Source organism: Psammomys obesus, unplaced genomic scaffold (assembly GCF_907164565.1).
Source record: "Psammomys obesus unplaced genomic scaffold, mPsaObe1.curated_primary_1811, whole genome shotgun sequence".
Classification (NCBI taxonomy): Eukaryota; Metazoa; Chordata; class Mammalia; order Rodentia; family Muridae; genus Psammomys; species Psammomys obesus.
This window is the reverse complement of record NW_026596079.1, coordinates 36,191,790-36,219,176: the sequence shown is the minus strand read 5'-3', so window position 1 is coordinate 36,219,176 and position 27,387 is coordinate 36,191,790. Positions and strand designations below refer to the sequence as shown.

At 36.7% G+C, this 27,387-nt stretch overlaps 1 protein-coding gene across 2 annotated transcripts in view; it reads left to right on the top strand.

The window, feature by feature from the left end:
• The window catches only part of Oxr1 (oxidation resistance 1), a 432,963-nt gene that overhangs the window by 14,915 nt on the left and 390,661 nt on the right, over window positions 1-27,387 (top strand). The window contains exon 1 of one of the 2 annotated variants that reach the window (XM_055626277.1): window positions 12,058-12,073. The exons of the other annotated variant lie outside the window; for it this stretch is intronic. The gene's annotated coding sequence lies outside the window, so the exon portion shown is untranslated. Of the gene's footprint in view, window positions 1-12,057; window positions 12,074-27,387 lie in introns of those variants that run through there. 2 annotated transcript variants of the gene reach the window in all.

The window sequence follows — 27,387 nt, the reverse complement described above, 5'->3', positions numbered from 1 at the left end:
AGTTTGCTTTACAAATTAACACAGTAAAAGACAAACAATAGTCAGTAACGGTAAAATATACCAATTATGAGATTATACTGTGAGGAAAGTAAAGTAAATGTGATTATTCTTTAGTTCTCAAATTTTCTATATTCTCTTTTCAGACCATTGGTTAACTATGAACTGAATGAAACCTTAGAAAGGAAATTGTAAATATAGGGATGAACGTGATGAAATTTCTGGTGCAAATTTATCCTACTTGCTTGCTTTTAATCTTCTAGAAGAGAGACATGACATTTGTATAAATCAGGACTGTTTGTGGCTAAAAGGAGTTTGGAGTATGTAGGCTATTATTAAGACTCATTTTATCTTAGATTAATGCTTGTTCTTATGGATAATTTCTGTTAAGAAGTGTTGTAAGATAATCACTTAGCTAAAAATAGACTCTGGTTACTAAGCTGTAATGAGAAGTGAGCTTCACATTGTCTTCCAGTGACCAGCAACCACAGTGTTTCAAGACATGTTAGGAATAGTCTCCTAGCATAAGGAGGAAACGTTAACCCAATTTCCAGAAGGTCTTAACATACTATCATAACAGGAAGAACAGGCTTTCTCTTTATCAGGAAATTTACTGGGAAAACCATTCCATTTCTAAACAAAAATGGTACCCACGGAGAGTATTGTGAGTGGTAGGATATGACAGCATTTAGCGAAGCGATCACAAGCTTCCTTCTTAGAGACAAAAAGAAGGAAACAAGCAACACGGACTGGCCTCGCACCCTTAGGTGAGTGTGAGCAAACAAAATGAAGAGCTGTATTCGGGCGCGGAAGCTTGTTCTAGTATTGGGCTGTCAGCTGTTGTTTCCTGACTCTGTGTAGCTCACAGAACAGAGCCCTAGCCCTATAGCGAGCCTGCTAGTCTCACAAAGCTCACATATACAGAGGAGTGTCGTGTGAATCTAGACCCATGCTTTCCCTAAGTTCTCCTACCAACAGCAGGTTGAAATGCCCTATTGTCATTTTCAAGAACGTGCAGAATGCCTAGGCAGCTGGCTGGAACTTTTGTAGTTGGGCTATGCAAACAGATGGCGTTCCTGGCCAATGCGAATTTTACAGTAGACTACTAGGCAGGAGAGCGTTCGACTTGGAATAACTACCAAAGCAAAGACTTTATTAAGCTGACCGAAATTCAGAGTAAATGACATCAGCTGCAGCTTCAGATGTGGATAAAAATACTTTTTTTAAAAATAATTATTTCCTTAGTTTTAATTTTTATGCTCTACAGAATTTATTATGTTTTTTCTTTATTTATACCATCCTCTTCTCTACCTTCTTCTGTAATTCCATCCACTTCCTCTTAAATTCAGTTTAACACACACACACACACACACACACTCTCTCTCTCTCTCTCTCTCTCTCTCTCACACACACACACTCACATGCAAATAAATATGTAAATATATTTAGTATTGCTCTTATGGATGTGTTTTTAAGACTGACCACTTGTTAGGAAGCTCACTTCTTGAAAGACTTATTCTCCCACTCTCTGCATTTATTAATGGCCTGTGCTGTTCATGTAGGAGTGGAGCCTTGTGAAAATGAAAAATCCCCATCTGTATTGTCATACCAATTGGTATTGTTGTTGTTTAGTTCTTATTTGTGCATCCAGATTGCTGGGATTTGAGAGGTGCAGTTTCTGAGAATATACATGTGTGTGTGACATCTTTTAATAGACATCCTAGTCATTTTTAATTTTTAAATAATTATGACACAATGCGTTTCTCAGCCATGTGTATTAAATGAGAGCATCTGAGTGACAGTATTTCAGTAATACAAGACATGGCTTTACATGCCATGTGCAGCGCTTGCCTGACTCACTGTATAACAATGTTATCATGTGGCTTAAGACCTATTAATTTCTTTCTACTTGCTCATTTACCATCGCCTGGAATTTATGATATTTGTGATATTTGGCAAGGATCTGTGAAATCTAAAGACTTAAATATGTTTTACCAGCTGACCACTTACCTTCCAGTAAGTTTCTTGCTTGTGTCTATGTTTCTTGCTGAGTCAGAGCACTTATAGTATCATTCAGGGTTTTTTGTTTGTTTGTTTTTTACCACAAGATGCTGAGCATCTGTCTTAGGGTTTTATTGCTGTGAAGAGACACTATGATCACAGCAATCCTTATAAAGGAAAACATTTAATTCGGTCTTGCTTACAGTTCAGAGGTTTAGTGCATTATTATTATGGCTGAAAGCATGGTGGCCTGCAGGCAGACGTGGTGTGGAGAGTAGTTGAGAGTTCTATATCTCCATCCTCAGGCATTAGGAAAAGAAAGAGCCACTGGGCCAGGCCTGAGAATTTGAAACCTCAAATCTCAGCCCTAGTGACATACATCCTTCAACAAGGCCACACCTACTCTAACAAGACCACATATCCTAGTGGTACCACTCCCACTCCCTATTAGCTTATGGGGTTCATTTCCACTCAAACCACCACAGCATCTATAACGGCAAAAGTGCCTGGTCCGATAACCTGAGGAATCTGTAGAGAAACAGAATGATGAGTGAAACATTGATCTAGCCCTTAGGGAAGAGGAGAGTGAGATAGAGCCGTTCTCGTGCTTCATGTGCCTCCACGGTTAAAGTAGAATGCAAACCAGTCTTCTCAGAGGACCTCACAGCCAGCCCGAGGTCCTCTAACCTAGCCATGTCATGGCTGCTGTTTCTAGTAGCAGTCCCCCAGGTGATGCTTTCATTAGTCCCTGCAGGTGTTCCCACAGGTGTGCCAGTCAGTAGGGAAGGTCCCGAAGACTAGCAGTCTCAAAGCTAGCTTCCACTGCCGTCTCCCTCCGGTGGTTCCAGTCAGCACCTCATGCAGAGTCTCCTGAGGGTATACCCAACTTTCGGTGTTCTCCCAGCATACTTCCATTTTCTTTTCTTCTCTCTCTTTCTGTCTCTCTCTCTGCCTCTGTCTCTCTGTCCCCCCTCTCTGCCTTGGAGTCACCAATACCTCTGCCAAGTTTCACCAAAGATGGCTTCCACGAAGATATCTATCTTACCACTAGTCCTAAAGGTAGAAAAACAAGAAATTAACGATTTCCCGAGCTTATCCAGACAACAGTGATGTTATTAATGGAAATAATAATGTGGATGCCGTCAATAATATTTATTGGTAACTAAAATTAGGTGAACCTCTGCTCTATGTGGTTTTCCTCTGTCAACTATGGAAAAAGGATATCATTATTAGCCCACTTTGTAGATGAGTAAGCCAAGATAGAAAACTCCATCAACATTTTATTTCTACCTTTTAATAGGAAACACCTATAAAACCAAGTCCAAATAGAGTGCTTCTTCTCCCTTTAGCATCCTGTGACAGACTAAATACTAGTTATCACCTTGGTTGCCCAGATGACTGGAAACACTGTTCATATTTCAGACAGAAAATATTTTATCTAGTATCCTATCCTTGGAGAAGCAGTGGATGTATGTTTCGTTGGCATTGGGTTAAAGGTTAAAGCCCGAGGCAAGCACAAAAGAGGGGGAGATTAACAAGAGGAATTCAAGTATAACTTCTCACCAGTCTGCTACAACTGTTGTCAAATGGCAGCTTACTTTCTATGTACTTATTTAGATCTGAGTTGGTAACAATTGCTGTGTTGACATTTTTTTTTCTTGGAAAAATTATTCACTGCCTAGGAAAGGAGACTATGGGATGACTCTAGTCAGTTTCTTCACTGGATTCAGAGGTACTAACGCCTGAAATTGCCATGTGCCTTCAGTGCCGTATTTATCTGTTCTGAAGATCTAATGAGGTTGAATCTACTGTGTTATCAGTACTGTAGTTTGTACAGAGTGGTCTGTGAAGCTGATATCTTTACTATTGATATGATGTAAATCAAGCCTCAGGATGGGGAAGACATGAGATAGACTTTGAGATTATAAAATATAGATATGCTATATCTTAGGTTAGATAATTTTCTTAATGGAAGGGCACCACCACTAATTAAATATCTGCCACTAGCTACTTCATGTAGGTTCTTATTTTTAGCAATCATGATTCATTATAAACATGGTTATAAGATACTTTTTCACAGATACACAATTCCTTGCCTAAAATAGCTTGGGAGGAGTGTGTTGAAGTCAACAAAATTAAGGAAATAAAAACAAGTTAAGGTCATCTAATGAATACAGAGGTTTAACGTGGAGATGAGCTTTAACAAGCGATTGCCTTTGCAAATACAGAAAATCTATCATGGTAAAAGTCAATGATCCAGAAATGGACTACATATAGTCCTTGTAAACAAATTTTGCAGTTTATTTGGTTGGTAAGCAATAAAATATTCTTCTACAATAAATAGGATTTGTTTCTGTGTCAGACTTGGTCTTGTTTACTGACGCATGTCAAATAGGGATTGGGGGAAAATGATTTCTTAAAATAAGAATCCGTCACGATCAATGTAGCTTCTGTCTCTAAATTGCCTGTGTTTTCTGCTTTCTTTCTGTTTTAAAAAGTAAGTGGAATGGAACTAAAATGATGCAAAAATAGATACAGAGCCAAAAATATTCAGCGTTACTGATTTGATCTGAAACAACAAATATTATTTATTTTATTTAGCTGAAAGGAAGCATTTCTAAGAAACCAGTAATAGAAACAGGAACTAAACATATCAAAAAGCATTCTGTGTTTGTTAGGACGGTTCCTGCTAATGTGTACAAACTGGCTGACTCACGCCTTTGTTTTCAGAGGTGCTGAGAAGGATGCACTTATGCATATACATTTATCAGCCCATAAGTGTACTGTATATGTGTCTGCATTTATGTAAAACAACATTGATTATTTTTCTAAATAAATATATACAATAAGTTTGGGATAAACTACATTAAGATGTGTTTGAAGTCAATCCCAGAATCATAATGCCTTAAACTATAAAAGTGTACTCCTTACTTCCAACATATCCATCGCAAGTTCCTAGACTAGCCTGCATCTGGAATATTACCTGTTTTATAATAAGTAAAGGAGATCATAATAAGTCTCATAATATGTTGAGTAGCTTCTAACACTTGTATTAGTTCTTTTCATATCATTAAAGTAGGTCAATATTAATAAAGAATAACTGAATATAATCTTCCTACAGAAAACATATCGGTAATGATAATGTACTTCACTATAGCACCGCAGGATGTTATAGGAGCATACAGTGTGAATCCTGTATCTACTCAGGACAATACTGGTGAGTGTTAAAGTCATCAAAACTCCAGTGATATTACTTATACAGTAGATTTATAAAACCCCAAAACTCAAATGGGATCACAAAATATCCTGACTAGCCAAAGTGATCCTGTAAAGATATGCTCCATGTTATATTAAGCAGCATGACATGGGCTCCCAAACAGACACACACAACACAGCTGGATCTAGACGTGAAGCTATAGTTCTGCAGCTGTCTGATTATCAGTGTGTGCCAAAAGATACGTTGGAGAAAGGATGCCATCTTTATCAAAGGGTGTTGGGAAAACTCCACAATAATGTGAAGAAAAAGGAAGCAAAATTCTCACCTGCTACAAAAACCATTTCAATATGTATCAGCGATCTCAGTGTAAGACTTGGAACTTGGAATCTACTTGAAGCAAACATGGGGCCACCCTTTGCGAGATAGGTATCAGCAGTTACTTCCTGCACAGCTCAGAACTTAATAACAAGAATTGAGCAATGGGTTCAATCAACTTAATAAGCTTTGGTCCCACAGAGGCAGTGATTACCATAGTAAAAAGAAATAAGACTACAAAATGAGATAAATGTTTTCATGCTAGTCATGAGCAAGTAATTAATATTCAGAGTACATAAAGAACACAAAGAATTAAACAGAATAACAAATAAGCCAGGCGTGATGGTGGTGCAGACCTTTTATTCCAGCATTCACAAGGCAGAGGCAGGCAAATCTCTATGAGTTTGAGGCCAGCCTGGTCTACAGAGTGAGTTCCAGGACAGCCGAGGCTACACAGAGAAACCCTGTCTCAAAAACAAAATAAAACAAAAGAGTACTAAATCATCCAACCAATAAATGTACAAATGAATTGAACAGAGAGGTCTACAAAGAAGTACAAAAGGTCAATAAATAGGTGAAAAAAAGTTTCTCAATGTCCTTGGTTATAATGGAAATGCAAATTAGAGGTGAGGTGAAATTGCACCTCACCTCTGTCCAATCAGTTTACATCAAGAAAACAACACTGGAAAATTGTAGTGTGGTGTGTGTGTGTGTAGGTGCAAGGCAGAAAAGAACTCCGATACTGTTGCTTGGTACATGAATTAGTTCAGCTACTGCAGACATCGATGTGGAGTGCTTGCAAAATAAAAAGCAGAAGTAAGTTGCGCGCTACCTGTCCCACTTCTTATATAGGAGGAATGAAAGTCAAAATCCACTACAATTTTTGCACTTCATGTTTACAGAATGGTTCTCATTAGCCCGGTTATGGGACCAGCATGTGAGTGAATAAAAGAAGAGTGACACACAGTCATGTTTTCAGCCAAAAAGAAAAAAAAAAAGACATGTTGTTAATAAGAAAATGGATGAAAGTTTAGATGATCAAGTTAAATAAACAATATTTACAAAGAAAAATACCACATTTTATTTTGTATGTGAGATCTACATTTAATGAAAACACCATCAACTGTTTAAACAGGGTTAAAGTACATGTGTAAAAATATAATTCAACATTAATTTATAAAATAATATGCTAAAAAATCAAAACATTAAAGTAATTGTATTTTTCAGAAAATAATTATACCCCAGAGAATTGCTTTCTCCTCTTGGTGATTTTTCCTGCTATTGTGGATGGTAGACGTAAGTAAGAATAGATACTATTTCATAGTTTTTACCTAATTGTCTTTTTGTTTCCTTCTCATATTGGTATCATGCCATTATTTAAGTAATATAATGTTTACTCCAAAAGCCAACTTTTCAACCAACTTGTACCTGTTGAAAATCTATTCATAGTCACCCTGCCCTGTGCTTGATAGATTGAGATTGAACTCATAAAGAAACATTCTTTGTTAATGATTTGAGGTCTGGAGCTTGAACTCATAAAGAAACACTCTTTGTTAATGATTTGATGCCTGGAGGAAACAGTTAATATCATTGAAAAAGTGAATTATTTAAGAATAGGAGGACAAAAAGCAAATCACAATTCTGAAGCAGAGACAGGTATGTAAAGAAAGTTTTTACACAGTTCTTTGGGTAAGGTTCTATGACGTTATGATATTTACTATTATTTAGAAAAGGTGGATAGTATTTGTCAAGAGACAAGGACTGAGGGAGGGAAATGCCTTTGAGGCAAAGAAATTGCATAGACAAAGCTAAACACTATAAAAGAAAGAGTATCAAGTTTGAGCAGTACAGCTATTTATAACTGTCGTTTACTTTTAGAACTCAAATAAAGAATAGTTGAAAATAAGACTGTTTAGGTTGATTACAAATTAAGAAATTATCTCATGAAACATGTATTATCCTATCAGACTTTCTGAACTTTTGAGTGTCCTCCTGGACCCCACAACTGTCCACTCTGACCTCTTCATTTTACCCATCCTGTTCACTTGAACTGGTTCTGGACCAGCTTCAGGCTTTCTTTGCCTCAGATTCCCATGAGTCCTAATCTACTTTTCTTGGTGCTTATCCAAACCTGTATGTAAACGATTTTTCTTGATGGCCTTTTGTTTGTTTGTTTATTGGTTTGTTTCCTGGATATAGTGGTCTAGCTTTAGAGGGTGATCTAAGAAATTTCTTTCTTCAAAATCACTTTCTTATGTTTTTCTGTGTTTCTGTTCAGTCTGTACGATATCCCATGTTGACAGGACCTGATGTTCATGTGTTTAGAGAAATGGGTTAATTCGCCACTATGAGTTATCAGCAACATGAAGCACTGTTTTTATGAAGTTCTGCACATACTCATCAAGAGGCATTCAATGTCTCACCTGTGACATTAGGGCTGTATGGGGAGACATTTCAGAGATGCCGAAAGATCAAAAGTAATAACAAAGAAAACTATTATCCTTTCTTACAAACCAGTGGTTGTGATATTGGAGGAGAAGCCCCATACATTATGTGTTTAAAAAGTTCAGTTGAATTAAGGTTGAGAACACTGGGCATCAATATTTCACTTCCCATCAAGGGAATGACCTCTCCAGACTCCTCTTTGCAGGGACTTCTGTGGAAATTTTTGTGGCATTTGTGAAGAAAATATCATTCTTCATTTTTTCCTTGCTCCTTATGATGAAAGGACTAAGTTTATAACTGGAATAGTTCAGTTAGGATGCAATGAAGTCAAGCAAGTCTACTTTAGGAACTAAAAAAATATATCATACCTGTTTGGTTTGGGTTATTAACCTTCTTGGACCTCAATTTTCTTATTGATTTAAAAGGTAAATGAGTGACAGTTTTGGTAAGTCTCAAAGATTTATAGGGCTATTCTGAGATGTATATGACATAACACAGAGAAATGTTGAGCCTTATTTGAAACATATAAAACGGTCTTGTTTTCTTCAGATAGCTGTTTTAAAATACGTACAAAAATACTTATTTTCAGGAATCAGAAATAAAAAATGTAGTCTTGTTCATTCTTTCTTTCTAAGTGAAAACAAGTTTTCCAAAGCAGAAGAGATAAACACTAAAATCAGTTTTTTAGAATGGCTGATTATAAGGATAAGAATGGAATAGCCAAAGAAATGGCTGATTATAAGGATAAGAATGGAATAGCCAAAGAAAGATAAGCTAAATAGTAGGAAGAACAAGGTTGCCTGGGGGGTGCTGGTGTCTTGGTTTTTGGAGAGTTCATGGCCATATCTGACCTATCTCTGAGTAAAGTTCTGGAGTCATTCTTCCATTAAAAGAACTTTGGGGGTACAAAGTGAATAAAGTGTAAAAAAAAAAAAAAAAAAAACCAAAAAACTTTCTGGAGTCATTCCTCCATTTAAAAAACTTCCTTCTGTATTTTAATTAAGCAGCTTGTTTTTTTGTAACTTTTGGTTCAGTAAATTTTACAGCATAGGAACAGTATTAGGTAATAAATATTAAAAATTTGAAAATTATTTAGAAATTATGACAACAGTACAGTGGTGAAGTATAGTAAAATAGAAAAAAAAGCTATAAAGTGAATGCTTAAGTTAAAAAAGGGAAAAGGTTTAAAGCATATCTGTCTTTTCTGAATTACAAATATGAAAAGGGATACCTGGAGTAAGTTAGCCTAATATTTTAATTTTCACATAAATATGGATGCATTTGCTACAGATTTGAAAATCTCCATATTTTTCACTTACAGAAAAGGGATAAACATTGGAGATTCACTCTGCCAGGGACTTGGAACTTTTTGTTCCTGCCCTCATTTATTCACTCAAGTAAATCTATTAGATTAGAAACCAGGATTCCAAGACACTGTTGGTAAGAGCATTATTTGCTTTAGAGTGATTAGAAACACAGATTTCTATTTAATGAATTAGTTTATATGACTTGGAAAATAATACATACCAGATATAAACCTTTTTTATTTTAGACAGGGTCTCTCTATGTAGCTTGTCTGTACCGGAACTCATAATACAGACCAAACTTACTTCAAACTCACAGAGATCCACCTGCTTTTGCCTCCTGAATCTAGGATTAAAAGTGTGTACTACCACACCATGCCTGGTTGTAAACTTATTTTAATAAAAAGTTAAGTGAATGTTTTAAAATTAATGTGGCTTTCTTTCCAATATTCATCAGATGAGTACAGTTGAATATGTAATTTGTTTTCTAAAAGTGAAATTCATCCTAGGGATTTAATGCGTTTGTGTTTCAGTTATCTTTGCTTTGAAAAGAAAAACAGTAAGATAACACCTCTGTTCTTAAGCTGTGTAAATTCTTTAATAATGGTTGCATGCATACTAAAACCACTTAAACTGTCTCATATTTCATAAACTAAAATGATTTCACTATGTATCTTTTTTTAAAGATACTTTTGCAGGGAAACCGATTCAATCAAGTCTTTCTGACTACAGCCTGGAATCCTGATTAAATTTGGACAGTTTTAAATTAAATCCTCTCTAATTTAGTCCGTTACTTTATCAAGAGTTAATCTGTTTTTAGTCTCTAAATAGTAACTGGTCTTCTATGATGAACACTAATCTTGACCTTATTTCCCCACATTGCCAGATTTTTGCTAGATTCCCTGTAAAGGGCAATCAGGCAGAAGATGCATGAAGATCAGTGGAATAGCATTTGCCTAGCATGTAGGATGCTCTCTTTCCAATATCAAGCAGCACACATTTTCCCCAACAAAAATTAATAATAATAAATGTAAATTTAAGCAGTAAAATATAATCAGCTATCTTCTTTACCCAAGTTCACATTCTAAAACTTGGGCTTAAAGACATCTTTTTCTTGGATGAAGGTTTTCAATTTTGTCTTTTGTGTTGTGTAAGTCTAAACCAGAAATTATTCCAAATAGCTAAAAATCACAGGAATAGTTTAGAAAAAAGAAACAATTAATGAAGAAAGAGGCCATGAATTTGTAAGAGAGCAAGAATGAGCATGTGGGAGGACTTGGAGGGAGAAAAGGATAGGGAGAAATGTGGCTATTCTTAAGAAACCTTAAAAGTGAAAATGTAAAGCCAAAATGGGCATAATTGTACAATTTGTATTAAAGTGAGAAGTAGGTATCTTAGAGAGATGTATCAAACAAATTGTTTTGTTTAAAGTCTCTAAAGCCAAGGTATGAAATAGAAATATGGTGTGAGCTACATGTGATGTTTTAATTTTTCACGGAGTTAGGGCCAGCAAGATGGCTCAGAGAGTAAACACATGTGCTCCAAGCCTGGTAACGTGCGTTCTGTCCCAGAACCCATGCGGTAAAAGGAGTGAGGAGATGCGCATGTGCTTAAATTCTCCTCTCAGCTCCACATGCGTGCTGTGGCACACAAGCCACCTCTCCCCAGAAATGAAGGAATGTAATAAAAATTAGTAAATACATAAAACCTGGTGGGTAAAATTATTTTTAGTAATACCCTTCTAGCCCAAGGTAATAAACGTTTGTTTCAATTTGTAAGGAAAGGCATTACTGTAATATTTACCGCTTTAGTATTACCATCCAAATATAGTACATACATTCCACGTAGAGCACATCTCAGGTAAATTTAAAGATTTAGCTCCTCCATTGTACTGGCCTTTTTCAAGTGCTTGTTGGGCACTTCCTGCAATTTGTAAGTAGTGCTTAATTAGGGGAAAAACGGTTGCAGTCTCCACCTATGATTAGAGAGAATTTTCATTCCGCTATTGGAGTCACTGGTTGGAAATCATCATAATATGACTGGCTATGTCTCGTATTTCAATTAATATACTGTTAAAAGCGCCATGCTCAGTTCATATTCATTATTTTACTGGAGATAAGATGTAAGCTTCCATACCAGGAACTACCTTTCATTTGTTACATTCCATTTTAAGTGGTATAATGTTTAAAAATGAAAACAATGAAAGCTACACTCAGAAGTTTCGTGCTTTTGTCTCGTAAGTGAGCAGAAATTACTAGTTTTCCCAGCTAAAATTATTACATGAAAAAATTATATTCACTTATGTTGACTATGTTATGGTACTTTCTTTTCCAAGAGCTGCCTCTGTTAATTAATTGTGCTTTAATAATTTAGGCTTTTGGCTTATTCACTTTTATTCGCAAAGTCTCTGCTATCTAAATTCTTTCCCCTAATATTAAAAAGATATCTGTAAGCCTGGCGTGGTGGTGCACACCTGTGATCCCAGAAATCTGGGAGGCAGAGGCAGGCGGATCTCTGTGAGTTTGAGGGCAGCCTCGTCTACAAAGTGAGTCCAGGACAGCCAAGGCTACACAGGAAAACCTTGTATCGAAACAAAGAAACAAACAAACAACCCTCCTCCCCCCCCAAAAAAAACCTCAAAAAGATATTTATAAAATTATGTATCTATGGCTTAAAATGTAACATGGGTGGATGTCACATTTTTTTTTCTTTTGTGTTTGTATAGGTATGTGGTTCATGTATGTATGTGCGCGCACACGTGGTTGCGGGAGTACACAGGCTGATACCGGAAGAGGTAGATATCAGTGTCTGCTGTCCCTGTCTACCTTGTGTTTTGACATGGGCTAGGTCACTGAACCTGCCGCTCACTAACTGACTGCCCTGGCAGGTTGGTAACCCCACTGTGCTCCTAGCTCTGCTTCCCCGGTCCTGTGCAGGCACTTTTTTTTTTTTTTTTTTTTTTTTTTTTTTTTTTTTATGGGTAAACTCTGGGCCTCGTGTTTATGCAGGAAGAGTATTACCTGCTTTTTACCCACTGAGCCATCTCCATAGTCCCAATGAATTTTGGAGCTTTACTTTAGTGAGGGAGGTTTATTTAAACGCTTTTATATGTTAATAGCTCTGGCAGAGTCAAACCTTCTACTTAAATGAATCTAAAGTAGCCTAGGGGTAGATTTAGGGATCACTCTGAGAATTTGCTTAGTTCTTTCACTATAGTAAAAGTCATATTCTATATGTTTTACACTAACTTGAGAAACATTAGATTAAAACACCATTTAATGCTTTGTTTAGCTGTGGAAAGATGTTAATTTCTTACGTTCATTTTTTTTTAACCTTTAGGCATCCCCCAAACATGCCTGCCTTATTCTCTCCTATGCCTCTGTTCATACTTTGTTGTTTTAAATTTCTCATTACACCTCTTTTCCTCTGGGCCCCAGTATCTTCGTGAGCAGTGTCTGTCAAAAGATTTAGTATGTGTTCTGTATTTTCACTTCATCGTAATTTGTAATCCAGACCCAAGGGCTCTTCCTTCTGTTTCATAAATGGCAACTGGTATAGAGGGGGTTTTCTTTTCTGGTTCTATCTAGCTTAAAGCCACAGCTGATACCCTAGTGTGAAGACTAAGGATTCCTCATCTTCCCTCCACACCGCAAGAGTGTCTATTTGGCTTGGGCTCTGGGAAAGTGTGGTGGGTTTTCTCCTGTTCTAATGTCTAAGTTCTTTAGAATTTCCCCTATCCTCAGACATTTTTACTACAATGCAACTGGAATTACATTCTTTACATTTTGAAGATCCTTTGGTACTGTTATACAGATTAATGTTTGGAACTTTTCTGCACCCATATGGTTTGCCTTTGGCAACATTAAAGGAGTCTTTTTTTTCTTATGGCTCCTAAATTGTAATTTTGGACATAAGAAGTAGATTTGGTACCCATAACAGATAATAATAGGAGAGAATAAGGCAGGCATCTTTGGGGAATGTCTGAAGATTAAAAAAAATATATATAGGGAATTATCAAACTTCTAAAGCTCAAAAAATTAAATAATATTTTAATCTAATGATTCTCAAGTTTGTCTAAAATATTTCAAATGTGATTTTTATTACAGTGAAAGAACTTTGCAACGATTTTTGATCACAAAGTGCTGATATATAAATTCTTAGAATTAATAATTTTATTACATTATTATTCATAATAAAAGGCATTTTAAGGCTGGAGAGATATATTGCAACTTGGCTGCTTTAGGCATTTATGGACCTATGATAAGTTATTGTATTTATTCAAGCCACATGAAAAGCTTTACTTACACAGCACCTGTGTGTGGATTTTTATAGCATGCATTTTAGGGCTAGAAATTACTTTAGAAATTGAATTTAAGAATCATTAAATTCTCATGTTAAGTAGAGAGACTAAGGTTCAATAAACTGAATTAATCCTATTCAGCCAAATGCATAGAGAATAGTTATTATTTATATTAGCTGTAAACTGAGAAAAAAAGAAAAAACACCAAGTCTTCACCAGGAAGATTAGATAATCAAGTTTTATATCAATGCAATGGGACACTACCTCATAATAAAGAGAAAATGATGTGTTGATACAAATCATGTATATCTATGCCTTTATTTTGGGCAAATGTATAACATATTCAATAATTCTATTAAGAATTTCTAGACTAGATAAAACTAATATAGATGATAGAGCTAAGAATATGGGCGTCCTTTGGGACTTAGAAATTTATTATGAGGGAAGTGGGAGAACTTTTTGGAATAATAGACATATTCTATACCTAACAGCAGTGTTGGTTATGAGTTTATACAATTAAGTAACCATAATTCAAGTTTTCACTTTGTATCTTCATTTTGTTGCATGTATCTTCAAAATACAATGTATATATTACTTTCTATTTTACAACTATGTCCAGACTAGAATAGAATGTAGATATTTGCAAGATTGCCATAACAAATGACAACATTAATAAGCTGAATGGGGGAGATAGAAAACATTGCAATGATGGAAGAAGGGGAATCATTGTTGGCTTCCTCTTGTGTAGAAGGGCGAAGAGACACTGACACTGTGTCTATGATCAGCAACAGCTGGCGATAGAAAGACAAAATGCTTCTTTGATAAACCTGCCTTCAGTTTTTAAAATTTTTGAACACACGCATTTATAGTACATATGAGTGTTTTTCAGTCCAAAATTTCACTATATTCATGAAGTATGTGTTGATCAAATCAAGCCTGCCATTTTCCATCCTCTAACCACCCCATTTAAGTCTCCTCTGATCACTGTGTTCTCCTAGCTGAGTCTCGTTAATATTTTATCTTGCATGTATGAGATGGAACATGTATTTCTTTGTCTGTTTTATTTCACATAACATCCTCTGGTTACATCTATCTTGCTGTCAATGACAAGATTTCATTGTATATGGATAAATAGTACATGATTGACTATTATCATATACACCACATTTCCTTTGCTCATTCATCAGTTGACTGGATTGATTCCATATCTTCACTATTGTGAATGGTGTCATATGGACTTGGTCATTCAGCTATCACTTTGTATGATTATTTTATTTTATTATAGATATTAATACAAAGAGGGATATATGGACCAATCCTTTAATTGATCTATAGTTGGTGCAGAATGTCAACATTGTTCCTCATGCTGCTTGTATTAATGTATATTCTTACTACGGATGCAAAGAAGTCTTTTCACATCCAGGAAAAATGAGCTCTTATTCTTTTTCTATGTGGGGTGTTTTGGCACTACTTATTATAATTGTATTTAGTTTTAGTTTTCATGATCAATAATGATACTGAGATTTTTCATGTTGTTTGCCATCTGCATTTATTCTTTTAAGCATTTTTTGTTTTGTTCTGTTTGTTTTGTTTCACTTGGGGATAGAGAAATTGTTTGGTGGTCAAGAACAGTTTATCTTCCTGCAAAGGTCCCAGGCTTGGTTCCTAGCACCCATGTGGTGATTCACAATCATTGGCAACTCTAGTTCTAGGGGACAGAAGATCCTTCTTTGATGGCTGTGGGCATTGCTTCCATTCTGTGTGCACGGATACAAGCAGACAAAAACCTGTACATTTAAAATACAATAAATATATACAGAAAAGACTGGATCACTTTTAATGTTATTTAAAAAATATTTTATAGATTAGGAATATCCCCTTTTCAGAAGAATATTTGAAAGTATTTTCTCCATTCTGAAAGGCTATCTCTTCACTCTGTTGACTGAGCAGGTTTTCAGTTTTATATTATTGATTTTTCTGTTTTTTTTTAAACTTTGATTCTTGTACCTATGCCAGATTCATGAAGTGTTTCTCTATCTTTTCTTTTATTGTCAGAGTTTCAGATCCTTAGCATGTATTTGTGTTGTAACTGTCAAGAATCATCCAATTTCTCCCTCTTCTGATGTCTATCCCATTTGCCTTTCCTCATGAGTAAGGATTGATCATCTTACCCAGTGTCCTCCTTCCTGCTTAGCTTTTTCGGTGTACAGATTTTAGCATAATTATCTTATATTTTATGTCTAATATCCACTAATAAGTGAGTATATACCACGTATGTCTTTCTGCTTCTGAGATACCTCACTCAGGATAATATTTTCTAGTTTCCACCATTTCATGATTTTCATGAAATTTCATGATTTCCTTGTTTTTAATTGCTGAGTAGTATTCCATTTTGTAAATGTACAACAATTTTTGTATCCAGTTCTCAACTGAGGGTCACCTGGATTGTTTCCAGATTTTGGCTCTTACAAATAAAGCTGCTACAAACATGGCTGAGCAAATGTCCTTGTTATATACTTGAGCATATTTTGGATATATGCCTAGGAGTGGTATAGCTGGATCTTGAGGTAGCACTATTCCTAATTTTCTGAGAAAGTGCTAGATTAATCAATCTGGTTGTACAAGTTTACATTCCCACCAACAATGGAGGAGGGTTCCATTCGAAGAGGAAGGAAACAGGGAACAGGACAGGAGCCTACCACAGAGGGCCTCTAAAAGACTCTACACCTCCCCCCCCCAAAAAAAAGACTCTACTCAGAAGGGTATTAAAGTAGATGCTGAGATTCATAGCCAAACTTTGGGAAGAGGGAAGGGAATCTTAGGAAAGAAAGGGGAGATGAAAGACCTGGAGGGAACAGGTGCTCCACAAGGAGAGCAACAGAACCAAAAATCTGGGTGTTTTCTGAGACTGCAACCAAGGACCATTCATGGAGATAACCTAGAACCCCTGCACAGATGTATCCCATGGCAGCTCAGTCTCCAAGTGGATTCCCTAGTAATGGGAACAGGGACTGTCTCTGACATGAACTCAGTGGGTGGCTCTTTGATCACCTCTTCCTGAGTTGGGAGGGTAGCCTTACCAGCCACAGAGGAAGACAATGCAGCCAGTCCTGATGAGACCTAATAGGTTAGGATCAGATGGAAGAAAGGAAGACCTATCAGTGGACTGGGGAAGGGGAGTGGGAGGAGAAGAAGGAGGAAGGGCAGGATTGGGATGGGACTAGGGAGAGGGCTACAGCTGGTTTACAAAGTAAATAAATTGTAATAAATTAAACAAGAATCATCCAATTGTAGATATGTTCCTGTGTTCTCTACTAGCTGGGGTGCATGTCTGTTTAGAAGGAATATATGAAGTTTAGTTACTGTGGCTCTGTAAAAAAGTATGAGATTTGGGCACAGTTATGGTTTTAGTTTCGCCCCCTTTCTTCAGGATTCCCTGGGCTCTTTAGAATGCTGTTGGAGTTTTGATAGGTGTTATATTGAGTTTATAAATTAATTTGGCTAATGTGTATATTTTAGTACTAATTCTTGCAATTCATAAGCAATCTATAATATGATGATTTTCACTTTCCATGTCTTCAATGTTTTTATCAGTGATTTGAATTTTCATTGTAGAAGTCTCACTTCTTTGGTTAACTTTCTTCTTAGGAATAGTTTTGTAATTATTGTGAAGAGGAACTTTTATAAGTCTTTACATATATTGTTATTATTCATCTATGAAAATGCTACTAATTTTGTATGATTTTTGTAGATTGTATTTCTAATTTTTTATTAATTTAATAGTCTAAGTAAATCTTTAATTTTATTCTGTCATCTACAAACTTGGATAATTTAACTCTATTCTACTATTTGTATGTTTTTCATTTCTCTTAACTTACTCTGTCTAAAACTCCCAGCATTATATCAAACTCAGAAATTTTTTAAGGTGTCGGAACCATCCATGTTATAGCATAAAAAAAAAGGGGAGACTTGTTTGTAGTAAACCATGAACATGCTCAATCATTGCTTTTCTGTATGAGTTTCTCCACTAATAAATATATTGTTAGGGGAACATAATATTTTGATTAAAACAATTGAAAGTCATTTTCTCATACCTTTTCAGATAACATAACATACACACAAATAATAACAAACCCCACTGTTCTTAGCACTCTAACTCATCCTTTGTCAGCTCTTTTCTTCCTTACCACAGTCACCGTCATGATCTGTTTTGCAGAGTTTGCTTTTCTCCGTTGCAGATGTTTACATATGATCTTACATAAAGTTCAGACACGCTACATTCTTTGTTGCTGAGACTTCTCTAGTCTTCTGTTTCACTGATCCATGCCATTTTGGTCCCACTTTTACTCTCTGTTCTAATCTGTATGTGTCTTCCACTGAATGCTGGTTTCATAAGGCCACAAAGAGATGCCTGCATATTTATAAGCTATAACTTTGGTGGGTAGCAGAGTGGCCTGGGGTATAATTGATTTTCAGGAATATTTTAAGTGAATGGTTTGATTTCTGAAAGTAGTGTCATAAGTTTAATAAGTGACCTAATTGTTGACTCTTAAAGAGCCCTCTCTGTAAAAGGGCACAGTTTGCGTATTACAGACATGGATAAAAATTCTCAGAATGATATGGCAGAAAATTCTCAGAATAAAGGCAGAAGGTAGCACGTTAAGTTTCTGAAAAGAAATGTTAGCTGGTATTAGGATTTTCCACGGAAATGTAAACAATAGAATTCATAAAAGTATATTGAAATATATCTGAGGGTCTGAGGAGATGGATGGAGAAAAGAGAAAAAGAGAAAAGCTCAAAGAGAAAATTCACTATTCCTGTTGTTGTATCTCGACCTTCAAATGATTAGAGGGACTTCTGTAATGGCAGTCTTCTTTATTCGACCGCCAACTCACTTTCTAATTATCTCCAGAAGCAGTCTTACACATGCCGTAAATCTAGGGTCTTTGCAACTACGCTGATGTGTCCAACTGTGACTCTGTTTCCTACTAATAATCAAGTATTAGCTTGGCAAAGCTAAGAAATAAAGGGTGAAGAATTTCGCCCTATTTTTTGTGCTTTGGAAGATTCCTCCCTGTTGACTGCTTTTTATTTAGATGAAAACTCTAAGAAGGAAAATGCACATGAATATCCATTTAACAAAAGGCTTTGTGTGTATCTCTATTGATTAATGCCACAAAGCTTATTTGTTTTATTGTAAGGCTGTAATTCATTTGACTCTCTTGCAAAAACTACTCAGTACTAAAAATCTATGAAAGAAAATTGAAAGTCACTTAAATGGGTACCTTGATATAGCAAAACTAAGTACCAAATATTTAATTACTTATTCCCTTATTATTTATAAATTGCTGACAGTTAAACACAAATATTTCTTAGTTTGATATGAGATATCACTTCGATTGAGCTATTATGAAAATCTTTAAATTGACTCTGAAGTACATGTACATATGGTCATGGTCTCTTGACAAGACAGAATTATGCAAATCACTTATTAACAAATGCAATTTATATTTCTCATAAAACTTCTGTTTTGTGTAAGTAAATTAATTTTCTTCATTAGATGCATGTAAATGCACTCATGCAATCCAAAGACTTTCTGAAATAGATTCTTTCTTGGAACCCACTGTCTCTGTTATCAAGAAATCCAATCTATTTAATTGAAAAATAGGTGATGAATAATCTCTGGAACTAAATTTTTAAAACTTACAGCAAGTGTGCTGTTCAAGAAGTATATATTCAATGAAAATATTTCAGCTATGGACCTCATTCAGAATAGTTTCTACAAAAATGAACTTTCTACTACTCACATCTATGAACAAAATTTAAATTTTATACTGAGCAAAACATCTACAGAAAAAATACAATCAAATGTGCAACATCATAGCAAATTACCATTCACCAACCTATATGCACACCTCAAATTATATATACTATGTATGTATATGTATGTGTGTGTTTATGTATGTATATGTGTGTATGTATCAAGCCTATATGTATATTCATACATACATATACATATTGATATGTGTATACACACGTCTAATACATGTACATACTTGTATGTATCATATATACCATATATACATAGACATATAAAGTTGGGGAATACATTTTAAAATCTCTTATTCCATTAAACTGAAACAGACCCATGTCCCAGATCCATGGTGACCTCACTGAGTATACTTTACTGTATGTTCACTTTATTTTGCCCCTTTATGTGAATATGTGAATAACTGTTGATATTTGTCATATGATTGTTAAGTTTTTCAGAGAACGATATTTTGAACTCTGTCCTACTAGGCTGATGGTGTTCTTAGAACTGGGAGGTGGGGATAGTTGGGGTGGGTGGGGCCGGAAGGTGACCATTCTCCATTATAGGTATTCTGTGGTGTGTACTAATTTTCCATTGTATTTATGAGACCTGACCTTTACCTGTTTCTGGGGCTTCAAACTTGGGTTTAACTTTTTGTGAGACTAAACTGCCAATCTCATGCCTGGCAAAATTCCTGGGCTCTTTAGGGCTGGGTTTAAGTCCTATGTGCTTTGTAGGTGATCAGTTAACACAGTCCACCTCCTTCATGAATGTCTTCCCCATTCCTAGTTTTCTGTGACTGAAGAATGAGTTGAGTGTGATCCCTCCTGCCCCTCGATGCCATCACACGTTCATCTTTTCCACATATGATGAGGCAGTTTCCCTTCACTGTTCTTTCTCTCTTTACCACCCAGCCTCCTCTCTCTGCCTCTCTCTGCCTTCTTGGTTCTGTTATTATTCTGAATTTGCATCTTTTTAAAAAGCTCAATGAAAACTCTAACCCAGTTTGCTCTCTGACAAATTCAACCATGTTTTCAATGCATCCTAATTATAATCAGTACCTCCCTAGTCTCCTCCCTGACCTTATCTACCCCTCTTTCTTATAAGTCTATCTCCCACATGCATGTCTCTTAGCTTCATGACCATGTGAGTTTAACTAGGGCTGTGTATGTGACTGCAGGTCTAAAAGTTTCCATTGCAGCTTGGTGAGCTCACTAATAGGTACACAATGGCATACAAGGTCTCCCCATCTCCAAAAATATATATGTTGCCATGAGTTCCACAGGTTGAGAGAGTCCTCCCATCATCGCTGACTGCTGACACATGCAATCTTATGCAGACCAATGACAGACAACTGCAGCTGCTGTGATTCACAGTTGCAAAGACTGTCATTCCCAGACGGTAGCTTTTTGTAGTCCCCTTCCACCCCCAACCCCCAGATATTTTGGATCCTGTGTTCTTTCTGCATCTTCTTTTTTTAAAAAAATATTTTTTTAATTTATTACAATTTATTCACTTTGTATCCCAGCTGTAGTCCCTTCCCTTGTCTCCTCCCAATCCCACCCTCCCTCCCTCTTCTCCTCCTATGCCCCTTCCATAGTCCACTGATAGGGGACGACCTCCTCCCCTTCCATCTGACCCTAGCCTATCAGGTCTCATCAGGAGTGGCTGCATTGTCCTCCTCTGTGGCCTGATAAGGCTGCCCCCCCACCACCATGGAGGAGGTGATCAAAGAGTTAGCCACTCAGCTCAGTCTCCAAGTGGGTTCCCTAGTAAGGGAAACAGGGGCAGTCTCTGTATCCTCTTTATTGATGTTTCTGGAGCCTTCGCGTAAGTGATATATATGTCTTGGTTGTGGTAGAACACTTAATAGTGACTTATTCTCAGTACCTCCAGCAGAAGGAAAGGCCCATTTGTTTAGAGGTCATTGGTGTGCACTTGTAAGAGGGACAAGAGGCTACCTTGCTTTGCACTCACTGATGTTGTAAAGAGTGGACTTTATGAAATTTTAGCATACTTTAAAACCAAATCCAGCTGGACAACCAGTTTTTTGATGTAGTTTCTCTTACTTCATGAGCAAAAGCTCATAATGATAGTATTATCAAACACCATCCTGGTTAAATTAGGATAAACAGCTGAACTCAGTTTTAGCTCAGTCTGGAACAGGTTTAAGTTTCTGTGGGGATTACTTTCAGGAAGAAATGGGAGTAAACATAGGAGAACACTTTGTCTAGTTCAGGAAATATCTTCCAGGCAGTTCCGGTCAAGGAAGGATTCCATTTGTTCCCAAGATTGCTTCCTATAGCATAATATTCAAAGGAAAAGCATATCTGTGCGCAATGCATATTGTGGAAATTACCTCCTGACTATGCATTCTTCATTCAGCTAGTTAATTTAAGCATATAATATTATCTCAACATAGAACCTTCTCCAAATATCCCTGCCCTGTGAGGCTTACATTTGTTTCTTTAACACTGCACAGTTAAGTCTTTTTAATGTTTTAATTTTAGTTAAAAAATAATTACATCATTTCCTCTTTTCCCTTTCCTTCCTTTAACAACTTCTATCTCTTCCCCTATTCCCTCTCAAGTTGGTGGCCTGTCTTAGATATATATCTTTGTATCTATGTCTCCATCTATGTCTATTTCTACGGCTACAGCTATGTCTCTGTTTATCTTATTCTCGCTATATGCATCTATATGTATATAAATGTATATGCAAAACTATATAAATTGCTATATTAATAGCTGAGTAGTATTCCCTTGTGTAAATGTACCACAATTTCTGTATCCATTCCTCCATTGAGGGGCATCTGGGTTGTTTCCAGATTCTAGCTATTAATAATAAAGCTGCTACTAACATATTTGAGCAAATGTCCTCATTGTATACTTGCACGAATTTTGGATATATACCTAGGAGTGGTATATCTGGATCTTGAGGTAGCACCATTCCTAATTATCTGAGAAAGTGTCAGTTTGATTTCCAAAGTGGTTGTACAAGTTTACATTCCCACCATGTTGAGTCCATTTCATTGTTTGTATATATGTGATTTCAGGGTTGACCTTTTTTTTTTTTTCTGAATAATTGTAAGAGGCTTGTCCCTTGAGATTTATAGACTAATTCTCTCTCAGCCATTATTAGTTGGATGTAGTTCTTTTGTACAGTGAAATCTTTATATTTAAAAGTTGTGACAATTCTTTGAAAATCTGCATACATTTTTACCTATCACTATAGAATATTTTTTTACTCACTAAACAACATTTTGAGAAATAAACATCTACAAAGCATTATAGGCTGGAGAGGTATTAGCTATCCATTTCTCTGCAACACATTTAGACAGCTGAATAGCTTAAAAACATGGCACCTGTTTCTCATATGCTACAACCTACTATGTTTGTATCTCCTCCAAGTATATCTGTTGGAAGCTTCACAGTGATGAAATTAGGTGGCGTGACTTTTTGAAGTTATCAGGCCACAGGACTGTGCTTTAACAGATGGGATTAATACCTAGATGAAAGGACCCTGAGGGATATTTGTTGTTCTGTCTACATATGAGACACAAGACAGTAGCGTTCTGTAAGCTAGCAAGTAGACCTTCATCAAAAATCAGATCTCCTAGATCCTTAACCTTAGACTACTGTAATCTTAAGGCCAGGAGAAATAAAGTTCTGTTTTATAAACTACCTTGTTTATTGTGTTTTGTTAGAGGAGGAGTCCACCTATATGAAGATGGCATCTCACATATTTTCTGTGTATCAGAGTACTGGAAGCAGCTTGTTTTGGATGCTTTTAATTCAAGATTCCTCACAAAATGGAATTCATTAGCCAGTCAAGCCTACAGCTGAACCATGTCTGATGGTGGGTTATCTTCTAGATGTTTTACTTACGTGGTGCTGGTGGTTGGCATGAGGCTTTCCCAAATGGAGCACTCTGTGTATCAGGTTGATTCTCACAAGTGTGATCAATGCAATCAGAGCGGGCAGATTTGAATGTCATCTATAACCTGGCTTATGATATCACATTCTTTGTTTCCTAAGAGAATAGTTAGCTCAGTGCATTCTGGGAGAGGAAGCACAGTAATGCAAACGTCAGGGACGTAAATCACAGAAGGCCATTCATTCTGTAAGTTACTGCCACACTGGAATTTGTCCAGTCTCCCTCACTTTGCTTGCCTGGCCAGTGTTTGCAATTTCAGATGAATTAAGTCTTGCAGTGTCACTCAGGAAAAGTCAAAATGCTAGTATTTTGAGAGATATTCATAAAATTCAGTCAACCCATCAGCCTACATATTCCATGATATTCCATGAGTTTGCTTGGCAGCTAACTCGGTCATCTTATATGGGTCCTTGTACTCAGTTCTGAGAAGGGACCTTTTCAATTGTTAGTTACCGGGCCTCAGATTGTGCACAGATGACCTCCACATTGAAATTTCTCTCTGAAGGGCCAATACACAGAAAGTATTTTGGAGGAATTTTCTCATTAAAAAAAAAAAAAAAAAAAAAAAGGTCAGTGGAAAGCTGGGCAAAAAGACCATCAGAGGTTTCTTGGCAATGTAAAATTTAGTGAAGGGGGAGAGATTTTTATTCTTTTAATTTCAGTATGTATTTCTAAGTTTTTATTAAATATTAAAGTAGTCACAGTACCTGGTGACATCATTTTATGATGGTTGAATACTAACCTTCTCTTGTTGAGAAATAGTTGCCTTCCTTCATGGTGTGGAGTTAAGGTTCTGTCTTGTAAATTCCAAACTCTTCTAAGTTCATACATTTTTTGGTTGGGGGGAGATTGTTGTTTCAGTTTGAAGTCCACTAGAAGCCGATATAATTAGGGTTCAGCATACTCTGTCTTGCAGTAAATCTTAGAAACATGTAAATGAGGCATACTATTTACCATGGTCACTGGATTTTCATGGGGCTGCTTTGAATTTAATGAGATTTTCTTAATTTGGTGTCCAGCAGTTGATGCTGCATTTCACTGTGGAAGGGTTTGATAACAACTTCAGTTATCAATTAAGGGGATACATAATTCTATTTGTTGGGTAGAAGGAGCCACGCTAATCCAATACAGATTTTTTTTTAACCACTGTTAAAACAAAATGAGTTCTTCCAACTATATCATAGCACAGAAATACATTATTTCTATGGCAGGAGTCCATGGCCAAAAAACTGTGATGAATATGTTTATGGAACTGAAATAGTGGATGTAGGTAGGACGTGTAAGACTCCCTGCCATATGCTGTTCTCATCAAGCAGGCCTCAACACTGCAGTGGTGACAATTTCAGCCCTTCACACCCTGTAATAGGATTTATTCTGAACACCGGTGAAATCAATAACACCATTCTTTTCTACTAGAGAAATCAAGTGAGGACCTTGGCCCTTGCTCAGATGTAGCCCATAGACTCAGTCTCCAAGTAGGTTCCTAGTAAGGGGAGCAGGGGCTTTCTCTGATGTGAACTCAGTGGCAGTCTCTTTGATCACTGTCCCCTCAGGGCTGGGCAGCCTTACCAGGCCACAGAGGAAGACAATGCAGCCAGTCCTGATGAGACCTGATAGGCTAGGGTCAGAGGGATGGGGAGGATGACCTCTCCTATCAGTGGATTAGGGGAGGGATATGGGAGGAGATGAGGAAGGACGGTTGGGCATGGGAGGAGATGAAGGAGGAGGCAACAGCTGGGTTACAAAGTGAATAAATGATAATAAATAATAGATCAATAAAAATTTAAAAATACAGTGTTAGCATTATTGTTGCTGTTGTTGTTGTCTTCATCCTTTTAGTACAAACTGCTAGGAGGATGACTGAATCCAACAGTGTCCTTAGAACCAGTTTTTATAGTTCTTATGCAGAAAAGAGAATTTTAAGATCATCAACTTTGGGGGAATTTTGAGTACGTAAACAAACAGAATTTTTTAGATCGTCATAGAGCATGTGAACCTCAAGTGAACAACCAGATGCATTGTTTTAGAAAAATCCAATGTTTCAGAGAGCTACTTCTGTTTATTTAAGACGAGGCCATTAGGCCAGTGTCTGTGAAATACAAGCTTGCTATTCTTGATAAGAAATGCCCTTCACATGGATATTTTAGACCAGAGGCAGTCTCACCAGTACTTAAGGAAAGGCAATATTTGATATGTTAATTAGTGATGAAACAGAATATAATATGTTCCAGTCTAAATTTAGGTTTAATTACTTCCATATACATGAGACTGAGCACAGTGTGCCCACTGCCTGAACTGAAGTTGAGTGCACAGAGAATTTGAATTCTGTGGCTTTTCTATGTGTGGACTTCAGTGATGTTCAACACATGTATGGAATGAATTGTTTGAGTCTCCTGTCTGTCCAGCAGTAGGCTCAGAGCTTTGTAGTTGAGAACCTATAAATGCTTACACCGGGGCACACAGAGGCTCAAGTAAGTGATCTAAGGTTCCGTAGTCAGTGACACACTGAAGGAGGAGCACAGAGCCTGCCCAGTTTTGACTTCACGTGAGCTCTCACTTCTGGTATATACAGACACAGAGAGAATGCTAACAACCCATGGTAAGCCATGTGCTCATCAGAGAAATAACATGATGTAGATGAAAATACTAGGACCTTGCCTAGATTTTTAAAAGATGCTGGTGTTTGTGAGAATATAACAGTATGCAGAATCTCAGTTTTATCTCCGTGAGGGCTGTGGTGTTATTGGATTGAAATGAGTGACAGAGACATTTTATTTTATTTTTTATGTCCATGGGTCTTTTGCTTGCGTGTACACTTCTGTACCACATGAGTGCCTGGTGACCGAAAATGCCAGAAGTGGGCTGACTGGACCTGGAGTTACAAAGGATACTGGGAATGAAACCCAGTCCGCTGAAAAGCAGCCAATGCTTGTAACCACCAAACCACCTCTCCAGGCAGCCTGTCCCTAGCACACTTTTAAAGAATATAAAAATGTATTTTGTTAGAGTTCTGGCTTCTTTTTGTGTTTGTTTCTTTTTACCCCTCCCCCAAATTTGGCATTTACTAGAGTGGCATTGCAGTGGGGAAGGCTAATAGAAGGCACATATTATGGGACAGACAGTATTAATTTTACCTCCTGTCTTTTCAGCTTCAGGACTACCTTAAATTTCCATTTGTAACTGAAGCTAAATTGGTGTAACATATTTTCAACACCAAGATAAAATGTCGGAGGATCTCAGTTGCTTAATGTTCTCCTAAATTTATTGAAACCTCAGTTAACATTTTGCATGCCATTATTTTTTAATATCAGATTTGAATCCCTACTCATATCATTGTTAAGAAATATCCATAACCACTATTATTACTTCACAGCTAAGACATAATGAATAGTTGCCTTAGAGTCACAGATATGTGGAAGAATCAGAGCCATGGAGCTGGCCAACCAGGTACAGCTAAGTGACAGAGGTCTTCCATTGGGTGTTTTAGACACCGGCTTCTAACCCCATCTCTTCTGTGGCAGTAGATGAAGTCACAGGACATCATTTTCACCTACACTGAATGCCTATTCTGATTCCACAGAGAATTCTGGGTGAGATTAGCTGGAAACAAGAGGCAGAAAGAGTAGATGTTAAAACATTATGATATATGCAGCTACTTTAAAACTTTCCCATGAAATTTAAAGGAATTATACTGTATCTGGTGGTACAAATTGGTAATCCCAGTTACTCTGAAGACTGCAGCAATAAATCAGAGTAGTTTACTGAGACCCTGCCTCAAAATCAAAAGAAAAACAGTAGTTTAAGGGTATAGCCTGTTGATAGAGTGCTTGCATAATATGTTGGAGATCATAGGTCTAATTCCCAGTGTGTTACAAAATAATAAGGCTATACATTTATTTCAGTCATGTGGGTCAACATTGGTAACATAATGCGTAAAGAAACTCCTAACCACCAAAGAAATAAAGACATCTGATTGGGTGGGACTGTAAGCCCCAAATTAAGCATTTTCCTTTCTTTCCTTTCCTTTCCTTTCCTTTCCTTTCCTTTCCTTTCCTTTCCT